This window comes from Galeopterus variegatus, unplaced genomic scaffold (assembly GCF_000696425.1).
Source record: "Galeopterus variegatus unplaced genomic scaffold, G_variegatus-3.0.2 Scaffold2015, whole genome shotgun sequence".
NCBI classification, from domain to species: Eukaryota; Metazoa; Chordata; class Mammalia; order Dermoptera; family Cynocephalidae; genus Galeopterus; species Galeopterus variegatus.
The window spans coordinates 182,575-196,120 of NW_007728126.1; positions in this window are offsets into that span (position 1 = coordinate 182,575).

Below are 13,546 nucleotides of genomic sequence, written 5' to 3' on the forward strand. Positions count from 1 at the left end.
TAAATAATCTCTGGAGAGGAAAGAATGTCTAAACAAAAGAGCAATATAAGAAATTACAAGGAAAAGATGTCTGTATTTAATTTAGAAATTTAAAACTATCTTATGTGCATCAAAAATCATCATGAGAAAAACTGGAGAAAATATTTCACAACTACACCAGATAATAATTACTACCATTGATACAAGAAGAGCTCATCGAAAATGCTGAAACAGTATGAACTCTATTTAAAAAGGGCCAAAGAACATATGCAAATTGTGAAATAGGTGATACTTGTACAAGTGGCTAATAAGTATATTTTTAAAAAATTCTATCTCCTCAGTGATCTATAAAAGGAAGACAAAACACAATCAGGAGACCCTTCTCTGCTGTTTTCCCTGCTAGTGTATCAGCCAATACTCAGATTTAGTAAGACTCAGCACTGCAGAGTGTGAGCCTGGCATTTGCCCGGCACTGCTGGTGAGAGGGTCAGACGTCTTTCAGGAGGGCAACATAGACATACGAGTGCATCACTCTTCTAGGGTGTTCATAGCTCTTGGTCTTAGTCTAGAAATCTATCCTAGGGAAGCAGGAATGTCCAGTACTCCATGATCCAAGTGAGAAAAACCAGAAAGTTCTTTGATAATTGCTGATTGCAGCCAAATAAATATAAATGGATGAGAAGGTCAGATTTGGGGACATTCTGTCTGCTTTTCTGAAGGAGGAGAAAGCAACAGGTTATGTGAGTCCTGAACAGGTTACCTGGCAGTTTCTGTTCATACTTGCTTGGCTCGCCAGAGCTATCAAAACCACTCAGCACCGACGCAGGCTCTGCCACCTCTAGTTTCACACCAGATCAACAGAAGGAAGAGAATCTTGCCCCAGGAAGGCATAACTCCAGCACCTTCATGGAGTGAATCCCTTCTACGTGGATGACAGAGGAAAGGGCACTTACCTGTGTGCGAGCCCATTATCATTTGGAGAGGAAGAGGGAAAGGGAAAGAGAGCCATGTTTTTAATGCAACCATTTCTGCCGTCTGGGTGGTAATTCATCCTGAAAGGTTTGAGTTGTCTATTTTGTGTTCTGTCAGGAGTCAGCTGACCCAAGGAGGAGCCGATCTGTGCGGCATAATAGCAAAAGGTGTCCTGCTTGGGTGGACAGATTGTTCTGATCAGGGTGGCAGTAGGGGGATGCCACCAGCACGGACCAAACCCAAAAGTGGGAAGAGAGGACATGTTGGTTTCCTATTGCTACGCTAACAAATTACCACCAACTTGGTGGCTTCAAACAACATAAGTTTATTATCTCAAAGTTCTGCAGGTCACAAATGCTACAGCGTCTCACCAAATGAAAATCAAGATGTGGGCAAATCTGCGTTTCTCACCTGAAGCTCCGAGTGAACATTTGCTCCCAGGTTCATTCAAGTTGTTGGCAGAACTCAGTTCCATCAGGGTGTAGGAAATAAGGTCCCCCTTTCCCCATGCTCAGCTTTTAGAGACCTCCGTGGTTTTGGGCTCCTGCCCCTCTCCCTCCATCTTCAGAGCCGGCAAGTGCTCAGCCCTTCCCCGGGCCTCCTGTCCACCCCTCCCCCGTCCTCCTCGCCTCATCTCTCCGACTCCAGGTGGAGAAGTTTCTCTGCTTTTACAGGCTTGAGTGATACAGGCTTGTTAGGCTGGGCCCACCCGGGTACTCCAGGGTGCTCTATTTTCAGGTCAGCTTATTAGTAAACTTAATTCCATTCGTACAGCCCCTTCACAGCAGTACCTAGCTTAGTATATGATTAAATAACCAGAGAACAGGAATCTTGGGGGGACGTCTTTAGAGTTCTGCCTATCACAGAGGATTTGGTAGATGACACGGGCATCAGCAACAGGGCGGCCATCCAGAGATTATGGACAGAGACATGACCACAGGTTCATACCTGTGACTGCATTTGGCTGACAGATTTCAGGGGCAATTATGTCAGATACACACTTTTATCCTGTTTCCTGTTTTTTGCTGTGATTCCTCTCTGCTCTCCCCTTTTGCTTGCCGCCTGGTAAGGGTGCTGCCTTGGGAAACTGCATAGAGGCTGTGTCTATGCTTTCGGGGGCCAGGCCTTCCACTAGGAAAGTAAGCCCTCCCCAGTGCTACCCCAAGCAGCATTCCTGAGACCTAACTGCCTATCATATCATCAAGTTAACTCACATGTGTCACTCACATGCTTACTATGTACCAGATATTAAAATAAAGGCTTCACAAGTATCATTTATGAAATCTTTACAATGCTCGGATGAATTAGGCATTTTTTTATTCCTCTTTTGCAAATGAAGTTCACAAAGTCAATCAAATTGCCCAAGTTCACTAGCACAAAGCAATCTGCAAGTGGGTCATGTGGTCAGCACAGCTGCAAGGGAGGCAGGAAACTGAGTATCAGGCTAACGGGGAAAATTACCAGGGACTGTGGTTCTCAGAGTGTCCTGAGGGTCTTCAAGAATTTTCAGGGGTCTGAGAGCTCCTGCCTTTTCCAACTGCATCTCTGTATGAGATTGAATTTTCAACTCAAACAACATGTTGCACCAGTCTGAATACAAAAGCAGATATGAGAATCCAGCTGTCTTCTATTAAGCTGGATATTAAAGGATTTGCAAAAACGTAAAACAATATCTCACTAATTCTTTGTTTTGGAAAACATAGTTGTGTTTCATAAAATATATGTTATTTATGCTATCATGTAATGGGTTTATTATTGTTATTTTAAGTGAAATAAATAGTTTTTAAATTCTCAGTTTTAATTTTTACACATAAAATGTGGATGTAACCCACATAAACCAAAGCTCTTTGGTGTCCTCAATAATATTTAAGAGTGTAAAGAAGTCCCAAACCAAAATGTTTGACTTAGAACCAGGAGTCAGCAAACTAGGCCCTTAGACAAGATCCAGCCCACCAACTTTTTTGTAAATAAAGTTTTGGAGTTTTTTTAAACATTGCTGGGCCCATCTACTAATGTCCTGTCAGTGGCTGCTTTTGCACTGTAATGGTAGAGATGAGTAGTTGTGACAGATACTGTATGGCCCCAAACCTAAAATATTTACTGTATGGCCCTCTCACAAAAAGTAATTGCCAACCTTAACCCAGACAATCATGATTCATTACCTGGGGCTTGGCACATTGCCATGCTGGAGAAAAATCAGGGTTCTGTAAGCTGTGAGCAAGACAGACCCAACCTCTGTCCCCATGAAGCTTATTTTCCTGTTGGAAGTGTAGGGTGAGGTATAGACACAAATGATAAATGTCACTGTTGTATTCCCAGCCTCCAGGACAGTGCCTGCCACAGCACCTACTCAGAGATACTCAGTATGTGTTGAGCATATATGTAACCAAATGAATAAAGGAATAAAAAGAGAGAGAGAGAGAGAGAGAGAGAGTGTGTGTGTGTGTGTGTGTGTGTCTCCAGGCTATTTAACTGATCTCTCTCTCTCTTTTTCTCACTGATGGAACACATTTGGGGAAATATCTAACAGGCTATTTTGATTCTTTTCATAAGAAAGTTGGACCCAGTAATCTGTGAGTTCTCTCCCAGCATTAGCATGCAGAGTTTTCTAGCATGTTTCTGATTCTAGTTCCCACTTCTGCAAGCAACAATCTTCACGGATTTTTACAGTCTCTCTGTAACTTTGATCAATCATGCAGAAACTCCCTCCTCCCAGGCATCCTTCCAGAAGAATTTCTGTAGCATTAACCTAATGAAACAATCTTTGCCACACCAGGATGCAACCATTCCCCCCACATCCATGATGGAATTGACAGAGTGGATTGTGTCTTAGAGCCTCTCAAATACTAATGCCCCCTTTGACTATCTAAAGTGTTGAGTACATTTTAAATGGTTACTTTGCTTAAACCACACTGGCCCAGGGGAGTCTAACCTCTGCCCAATGTTGATAGTCAAAATATTTAACAACCAATATGGCTGAGCACTGGCGGAACAGACCGGAAGCCCTCCCCAAACAACCATATGACCATCCTGATGCATCCACGCTGAAGGTAAGCCCTGCCTCCATTTCCCCTCTGACCCGTGGAGAAGGGCTTCCTGCATTCCTCTTTTTGAGGGTTGAATAAGTTTTCTCACATTACGAAACCACTGTTTTCCAGAGTCTTTGCAGTGTATTAAAAGAAACAAGCCATCCTTCTAGAGATTATGCTATCTAGAAATGTCCTGTGGTCACATTCTGATGAGGCCTTTGGAGAAGGCATCAAAGCAGTACCTAAAGATAGCTGGAAGGCACACCAAGGAAGAGAAAGTGCATGTCACAGAAGGGCCAGCATGGGGCAGGAGGCAGGAGACCTGGATTTTCATTGCTGCTCTGGCTCTTAGGACCGCAGGTGTGATGGTCAGTGTTATGTGTCCGCTTGGCTAGGGTACAGTCCCCAGTTATTCAATCAAACACTAACCTAAGTGTTGTTGTCAAGGTATTTTGTAGATATGATTAAAATCTACAATCAGTTTACTTAAGTAAGGAAGATTATCCTAGATCATTTGAGTTGGCTTGATTCAATCATTTGAAAGGCTTTAGGAACAGAACTGAGGCTTCCCTGGAGGAGAAATTTCACCTGTGGACTGCACTGCCCCTCCTGCCTGAAAGTTCCAACCTGCTCTTGCTGACAGCCTGCCCTCTCTAGGATTTCAGGCCTCTCTAGCCAGCCCCCCGCAATCGTGTAAGCCAATTCCTTACAATAAATCTCGATCTATATTATATATCCATATCTGTATTCATATCTATGTCTATCTACAATATGTATGTAAGAGAATGGGCAGGACAGGAAGTCTTCCAGGCCATGGTTTGCTGGTGCCTCCTGCCCATTCCAGGGAAACCTCTACTCGTGGACTTTTGTTTTCTTTTTTCCTTTTTTTTTTTTTTTTTTTCCTTTTTTTTTTTTTTTTTCCTTTTTTTTTTTTTTTTTCCTTTTTTTTTTTTTTTTTCCTTTTTTTTTTTTTTTTTCCTTTTTTTTTTTTTTTTTCCTTTTTTTTTTTTTTTTTCCTTTTTTTTTTTTTTTTGTCTTTTTTCGTGTCCGGCATCGGATCGCACCCCTCAGTGGCGCGCCCGTACCGGACCGGGACCGGCAACGGGATTGCAACCCTCGGTGCTGCGCCCACACCTCGCTCAGCCAGTGAGCGGGAACCGGTCTGTATGTGGGATCCGAACCCTCGGCGGGAGCCCCGCCACGCTCCCAAGCACGCACTGTAGCAGTGTGCCACCGGGCCGGCCCCATACTCGTGGACTTTTGGATCTGGCTTTTGATTCACTAGGGAAGATGCCTACTCTGTTGTCCTTGAATTTCTTGCATCATCTATCTGCAGTGATGCCAGGGAGCAAAAAGCACAGGCAAGAACGAGCCATTCATTCATTCATTCATTTTTTTTCATTCAGCCAATATTTCCCATGTGCCTGGTTGGAGTCAGGCACTGTGCTCTATCGAGGATACAGTGGTGAATGAAGGAAACGGGACCCCTACCCTCTTGTAGCTCACATTCTAGAGGAGGGTACAGACATGCGAATGGACCATTCCACCAGAATAATAGGGACTTTGACGGGGTCTAAGCAGGACACTAAGGAAGCACACAGGGGGGGCACCAAACCTAAGCAAGAGGGGCCAGGGAAAGCAACCTGTGACAGCTAAGGCAAGCCCTGAAGGCAGCCAGGTGAGGCTCACCAGGGGGAGCCCAGTGAAAGTTCCAACATAGGAAAGCGTGTGCAAAGCCTGCAGGCAAGCACACAACAGCATGAGATAGCCAGAGAACTTAAAGAAGGTCAATATGACTGAAATGCAGAGTGCAAAGTGTAGAGATTAAAAAAGATCGATCATCTCCTTTTGTAAACACTGTTAAGGAGCTTTACACTTTATCCTAAGTGGGACTCATTGAAATGTTGTTTTAAGCGGGGGGAGTGACATGGTAAGAACTGCATTTCTTAAATGTCAGCCTGACAATAACAACATGGTCAGAGAAGCTAAATTAGGCCTGAGAAAGGACCTGACACAGGATTCAGCCTTTCTGGCGGAGAGCTGGCCTTACCCTCTGTGCAGGTGAGAGACATGCATGTGACGGTGACCTTTCCTCGGCGTGGCTCAGTCCTTCCCACCAGCCCTTCCATAGCATCCATCATCCTCTGGGGAGTCTGATGTCCAAGAATCTCTTTGGGTTTTGTTGCAACAACTGAAAGATGCCTGGAGGGGAGAGGCGGGGAGAGGAGGGAGACATCAGTGCGGTTGCTGTGTTCCAGGTGCTGGGATTAAGTCCTTTTATGTCTTCCTCACACTAACATGACTATCCAGTAGTCCTCTCTCCAAGCACAGGCCACGTGCTCAAGGTGACAAACTTGTCTTCTGCAGGGCGTCTGCCCTCCCACACTCTCCCCTGCCGGCGAGCGCGCCCGCCTCCTGCAGGCTCTCCCGGCTGGACGAGCTGGGAGCGGAGCCCAGGCAGCCCGACTCCAGCCCACGCGGAGGCCCTGCGCGCCGCCCTGCTCCTGCGGCCCGTAGCCTCTCTCCATCCACTGGGCCTCGGTTAGGGGTAAGAATTGGTCTTGAATGAAAGCCGCAGGGTCCTCACTCTTCTCCTGTAAGGTTTCCTGAATGTCAGGGTCTCTTACTTGGTGTGGTGCAGCTAGATGTCTTGTACCTTCAGTTGTCCTTCATGATGTTACCAGCCTTCTTGGTTCTAGTAACTAAGTTCGAGGGCTATTACAGGACACTATGCATTCTAATGCACAATATTATTGCTGGTTATTTGTATTACAGTGTATGGGCTTCAAAGCAGCAGGGTGGGAGTGAGCAAATAACTGAACCGTCAGTGTATTTCTTCAATAATCCCTTTCCAGTGATGGGCATTTCCTTGGTGCACATGGACATTTGTGGGCCAAAGCCTGCAGGGGGCCAGAATACTGAACCCAGAACAAGCCTTTGTGTCCAGGGCCAGGCTTTGAGCATAACAGCCATCTCCAGGTCTGTTCTCCCAAGAAAGAGTCAGTGACACCAGGAGGGGGCTGGGTGAGCATTCAGAAGGAGGGGGCCTCCCCAACCCCAACCCCGGCTGTCCTCCTGAAGGCCCACAGTTGAACCTCGGGCCAGTCCCTCCTGGGACGGCCTGATGTTAATTATGATGCAATCCCCAGCCATGCAGCCTCAGCAACAATTTCGGGAGTCAGGGTCCATGTGCAAGGCCATTAACACTAAACATGTTTTAATCCATAATTGTGCGAGATTTATTTAATTTAGAGGCTTTATTTATAGTTCGATTGGAATTGTAATGTATTTTCAGCCCTCCGCACTGGGATCTGTCAATTTTTACGGCGTCTTTTAATTGTGTTCTTCCAGGCCAGGTGCAAGCAGTTTTCCAAAGCAGGCTGATCAGAGAAGGCCTCCTATTATGTGATGGGGGAGGGGAGGTGGCCATACACAGACATGACCCCATGCCACCATGGGGCAGGGACACTGAAGCTGGGTCCTCTGTCCTCTGAGAGCCACAGCCCGCCAATTGCAGTCACGACCCCCTCCCAGGCTATCCTCTCCCCTCCTATGCTGTCAGAGTTTCTGTGCTAGAATGAGCCTCCAAACATCTCCTCAATCAGACCCCTCCAGCCTTTGTTCATTCCTTTGTCCATTCAACAAATGTTTACTGAGCACCTATTCTGTACCAGGCCCTGTGCTCAAGATAAGAACCCAAAGTAAGTAAGATGGCCCAGGCTTTAAGGAGCTCATGGCACCACAGGGGCAGACAAATAAGAAATGGCAATTGCTAGAATTTGCTAATCGTCTGTCTAGTGGCAGGAACCGAGGTACACACTAGAGACACAAAGCTCATGGATTCAGGGGATCTGGTCAAAACTAATTTACCTGCAAGTAATTTGAATGACTACAATTTGGCTGAGAGCTATATGAAGGAAAGCAAGTTAGTCAATATGGCGATTTGATCCAAACACCTACAGGTCCCTTGCTATCTGAACCGAATAGCTTCTAGTGGTGAGAAATACTTAATTTAGTTAAACACGAATATTTCTTAGTCTTGTTTCTTTTTGGATGTTGGTAGTTTTCAAACACCATGGGGGTACTTTTTTAACCCTTAATGAATCTTTAAGCATTTTGTCTGTTTTCCCAAGTTATTTTCTTCCAAATCATGTACTGCCACAAGCTATGAGTGTTGGAATACAGCACTGGAAATCGAAGTCAAAGAAAACGGAGGATTGAAATGAGGTTCTGCCAGCGGGAAATGCACACTGGGGAAAATTCAAACATAGCTGGAGGAGAGCGTAACCCCAACTCTGTGCTAAAACCAAGGCATTTGATGAAGTCACAGCTTTGGCTGCGTGGTTCACTAAGGTACCCCAGGAATCTAGAACCATGACATGAACAATTATCAATAAATATTGAGTGAATAAGTAATGAATGAGTATGAAGAACAAAACACCTACAGACAATGCTTTACTGGTTTAAAAAAAGCAAACATGTTTGGTCAGGAAACAAAGGAAGACGTCCCTATTGTCTGATTGCCTACTGCGTGCCTGGCGTTGCACTAAGCAATTTTAGTTTAAGTCAGTAAATCCTCACAACAACAAGAGGTGAAGTAATGTTATTCCTGCCTTACAGAGGAGGACACCGAGGCTCAGGGAGCTTAAATAATTTGCTCAGGCTCACCAATTACAAGAGGTAGGAGAAAGAAAGGTTAAGGATGCCCCTGGTGAAAAAGTCTACTTTCCTGTAGATTTGCAAGAGATAAGCACATCCCAACTCGGGAACAGCTAATAACAGGAAAACATTACTCCAAAAGGAAATTTTCAAATTTAAGTATATAACGATTCAAAGGGCTTTGCTTTTATAGAGGAATTGTTTCAGGGATGAAGGAGGTACGTCCAGTGAAATTGAAATATGAAGGAATTCTGTGATCGGGTGAATTTGGAGCATCATGGCGATACTTTTGTAACCCTTGGTGCCTGTTTGGGCATTTTCCCTATTTTTTCCAAACTAACCCTGCTTCTGTTTCTTCTCCTCCTGAACAACGGTCAGGTAGAAAAGGCTCGTGCAATGGAATACACCCATTGCTTCATGGTGGGTGTACTCAAATCAAGGGTGAGAGAGTCAGGCACTCTGACTTGGACGTGGCCAAATGTTCAAGAAGCGCACATGCCTCCACCTGAGTCAGACCAGAGGCCGGAGCAAGCGGACTTTCCGAGGCAACCCAGCACAGCCACAAGACCATCCAGCCCCGGAGTTCCTGCCCCCGAGGTGGCACAGGGATGTGGAAGGAAATGACCAACCCTTTGAGATATATGGAGAAATATAGCACCTGTTCAGAAAAAACTGGAGAAGGCAGGAAAATTCAGTACAATTCAGGAAGCATTTACTGAGGAGCCCTGTGTCCCTAGCACCAAGTTCCATGGAGAATTAGATAACAATGAAGACAAGGTTCTTCTCCTCAAAACTCTTACAGGAAAACGTTGCTAACATTAGTTGCACTTTAAGGCTGACAGCGTAAGCACCCCAGGCAGCCAGCTTGGCAAACTGAAGTACGCGTGCAGACGACAGATCTAAATTCAAATCCCAGCTCCTCCCATGGATACTTAGTCGACCTTGAGTGACTTACTTGACATTTCTGAGCCTCAGTCTTCTGCTCGGCGTGACTCTAGAGAACACGGCCACCGGGAGGAGGAGGTAACACACCTGCAACGTGGCCAGCACGAGGTCAGCATCTGGGTATGGGCGTTGCTAGTCCTAGAAGTGAGATCAGAGGGGCTGTGATTGTTTGGAGGTTGAGGGAATTCCAGCTGGAAGACTCAGAGAAGGTTAAGGGATGTGTCTGAAAGATGAGGATTTGGGTGACAGGAAGGGACGTTGAGGCAGGCTTGCTGGCGGAAGCCACCCTGTGAGCAGAGAGCCTGCAGCAGGGAGGCAAGTGCATATTTCCTAGAGGGCCCACTCCTGGAGGCAGGTGAGAGTCTCTGATCTCGACATCCTAGAGATTCTAAAGAACGTCCCCATCTCTCTGGAGGGTCACTGGGGAGGCTTTTATTTTCTTAGAGCCGTAGGGATTGTGAGAAGACTCTGGTGGAGCAAATGGAGGGTGCGCAGTAGATGGTGTGTACAGCCGGTTGGAGCAAGTTGTGAAGGGCCCAGGACGCCAGTCTGAGGGGTGAGCTGTGCTCTTGAGACTGAAGTCTGACGACGGAGGGGGTCTGGGGCACAGGCACGAGGCTGTCGTGAAGGTCCCAGGGAGAACCCAGGGGAGGAGGCGGGCAGCAGTGGGGGTGTTTGTCAGGTGAAGGCCTCTACGTGGTGCTGTCACTGGTGCAACTTGGAGGAGAAAGAGAAAATGACCTTGACATTGGGGGGGTTCACTGAATCAGGAAACCCGGGAGGCCAAAAAACAGGACTCGCAGGACAGTCTAGATTCACACCTTCCAAAACCAAGCGCTGGGAGGATGTCACCCGCGTGAGACGCCGCGGGGAGGCAGGGCGCGGCCTGCTGGGGACGGAGCCGCGACACAGGTGCGGGCTGCACGGAGGCCCCCAGGGCAGAGGGGCGCAGGGACAGCGCCAAGGACACTGGGAAGTACTGATTCGAGGGGAGACTGAGAAAGAGAAAGCCCAAAGTTGAGAAGAGAGGAGAGTTTCAAGCACGGTGTGGCCCGTGGCCAGAAACTGCCACTGTCAAGGGGAGGGGAAAGAGACCCTTGGATTCGGTGACAGGTGACACTGGTGACCTCTGTGAGAGGGACAGAGCGGTAGGTGAAGAATTGAGATCGTGAAGCAAATGGGTGAAACGGTGAGAAAGAAGAGGGAGGAGAAGGACGAGGAGGGAGTTCTAGAAGACGTTCAGGACAGGGGAGCACGTGCACGGGTGGCGTCGCAGGGGGCAGTTTTCTCCACGAGTCGGCATTTCACGCTCCGGGCAGGAGCCGGAGCCGGGGACAGACTGAAGGTGGGCGCGAGAGTCACAGAGGACGGGAGACCAGGAAGGAGACAGAAGACCAGGACACTCCAGCGCCACGGGACACGCAAGGACTCCATCCGACTGTCACCTGCCATCGACGGCCTTGTCCAGCCAGCAGCGCGGAACATGGCCCATGTCTGTGTCGTCCTCACCGCCAGCAGCAGGGCCCGTAACTGGGCCCATCATCAATGACTTTTCCTGATGGAGAATGTCACAGGCACGGGATCAGCCGTGGACACTACCACAGGCTGTTTCAATGCTTTTTGCTGTCTCACAAGTAACAGTGAAAACAGGTGACAACTTCTTCACAATACACCTGAAGTGGGTGGAATTGTGACAGACTTACAACCGGACGTGCCTGTGTCAGGGGTCGAAAGTTTGGATTTCCCGGAGGTTAAAGGTCGCACGCTGTGTGCACACACCTTGCTTTTCACATAGCCTGGATTTTTCTGATGTGAGGGAAGAGCGTGGTGCTGGGTTGTTTCTAAATAGCGGGTTCTTCTATCTGGACTCACATCCTAAGAATCGTCTTTGTGCGTGCGTGTGTGGGTTCTAGTGGCCTCCAGAAGCTGTGACCTCGCACTGTTCTTTTTACGTTTTTATATACTTTCAACTTTTTATGTATCTTAATTATACAAGCACTACGTGAATCCATTCTCATGGTTAAAAACTTTCAAACAAAATAGTAGGTTTTCTCTCCGGGTTCCTATTCTGCCCTTTCTGTACCCAAGGGAAATGTCCATACATATTCAAATATGTAATTATATTTTGTGGGGCTTTTTCCATAAAAATTTTAGGTACTGCTCTTCATATTGCTTCTTTTTGACAGATTTTCTTATTGAAAGATAATTAATTATATATATTTGTGGGGTACAGAATTGAATATCAATACATGTGTACAATATGCGGTGATCAGATCAGGATAATTAGCATACTCGTGTTTGCAAAACGTAATCAGTCTTTGTGACCCTTAACTAATTTCTTGCTAACCATCCCCCTTTCCCACCTCTAAGAACCACAGTTCCATTCTCTTTTTTTTGAAAGTTCAATGTATTATTGTGATTCTTTCTTTCTTTCTTTTCTTTTTTTTCTTTCTTTTCTTTTAGCTCCCACTTATGAGTGAGGACATGCAATATTTCTCTTTCTGTGCCTGACATTTCACTTAACATAATTTTCTCCAAGTTCATCCATGTTGCTAGAATGGCAGAATTTCATTCTTTTTTATGGCTGAGTAGTGTTCCATTGTATAAATATACCACATTTTCCTTATCCAGTCATCCATTGATGGACATTTATGGTTGATTCCAACTCTTGGCTCTTGTTAATAGAGCTGCAATAAATATAGGACTGCAGGTATCCCTGCAACATGGTGATTTCCATTCCTTTGGGTATGTACCCACCAGTGGAATTACTGGATCGTGTGGCAGTTCTATCTGTAGTTACTTGAGGAACCTCCATACTGTTTCCCATAATGGCTGTGCTAATTTACAGTCCCACCAAAATTGCAGGAGGGCTCCTCTTTCTCTACACCCTTGCCAGTATTTGTTATTCTGTCTTTTTGATAATAGCCAGTCTAACTGGAGTGAGATGGTATTTCAATGTGGTTTTGATTTGTATTTCCCTGATGCTGAGTGATGTGCATTTTTTCATGTGTCTGTTGGGCATTTGTATGTCTTCATATGAGAAATGCCTATTCAGCTCCTTTCCCATTTTTTAATTGGGTTATTTATTTTCTTACTATGAGTTGTTTGAGTTCTTTGTATATTCAGGATATTAATCCCATGTTGGATGCATAGTTTGCAGATATTTTCTCCCACTCTGTAGGTTGTCTTTTCATTCTGTTAAAACGGCATGGTACCGGCATAAAAACAGACACTCAGACCAATGGAACAGAATAGAGAACCCAGAAATCAACCCACATACTTACAGCCAACTGAGCTTTGACAAAGGCAACTGGGGAAAAGACTGTGTCTTCAACAAATGGTGCTGGGAAAACTGGACATCCATTTGTAGAAAAATGAAACTAGACCCGTACCTCTCACCATGTACCAAAATCAACTCAAAATGGATTAAAAACTTAAATATAAGACCTGAAACTATAAAACTCCTAAAAGAGGCCGGCCCGGTGGCGCACTGCTACAGTGCACCGCTTGGGAGCGAGGCGGTGCTCCCACCGAGGGTTCGGATCCCACATACAGACCGGTTCCCGCTCACTGGCTGAGCGAGGTGTGGGTGCAGCACCGAGGGTTGCGATCCCCTTGCTGGTCCCGGTCCGGTACGGGCGCAACACTGAGGGTTGCGATCCGTCGCCGGACATGAAAAAAGACAAAAAGGAAAAAAAAAAAAAACCCCTAAAAAAAAACATAGGGGAAGCACTTCAGGATATAGGACTGGGCAAAGACATTATGAATAAGACCAAAAAAGCACAAGCAACAAAACAAAAAGTAAATAAATGGGATTGTATCAAACTAAAAAGCTTCTGCACAGCATACTGCTTTTCAAACTGGCTATAAATCTAAGAGATCTTTCTGTATCAGTACAATCAAATCTACCAAAATTACTTTGAAATGAAGCATGCATATACTCTATAGTATGAATGGAGCAT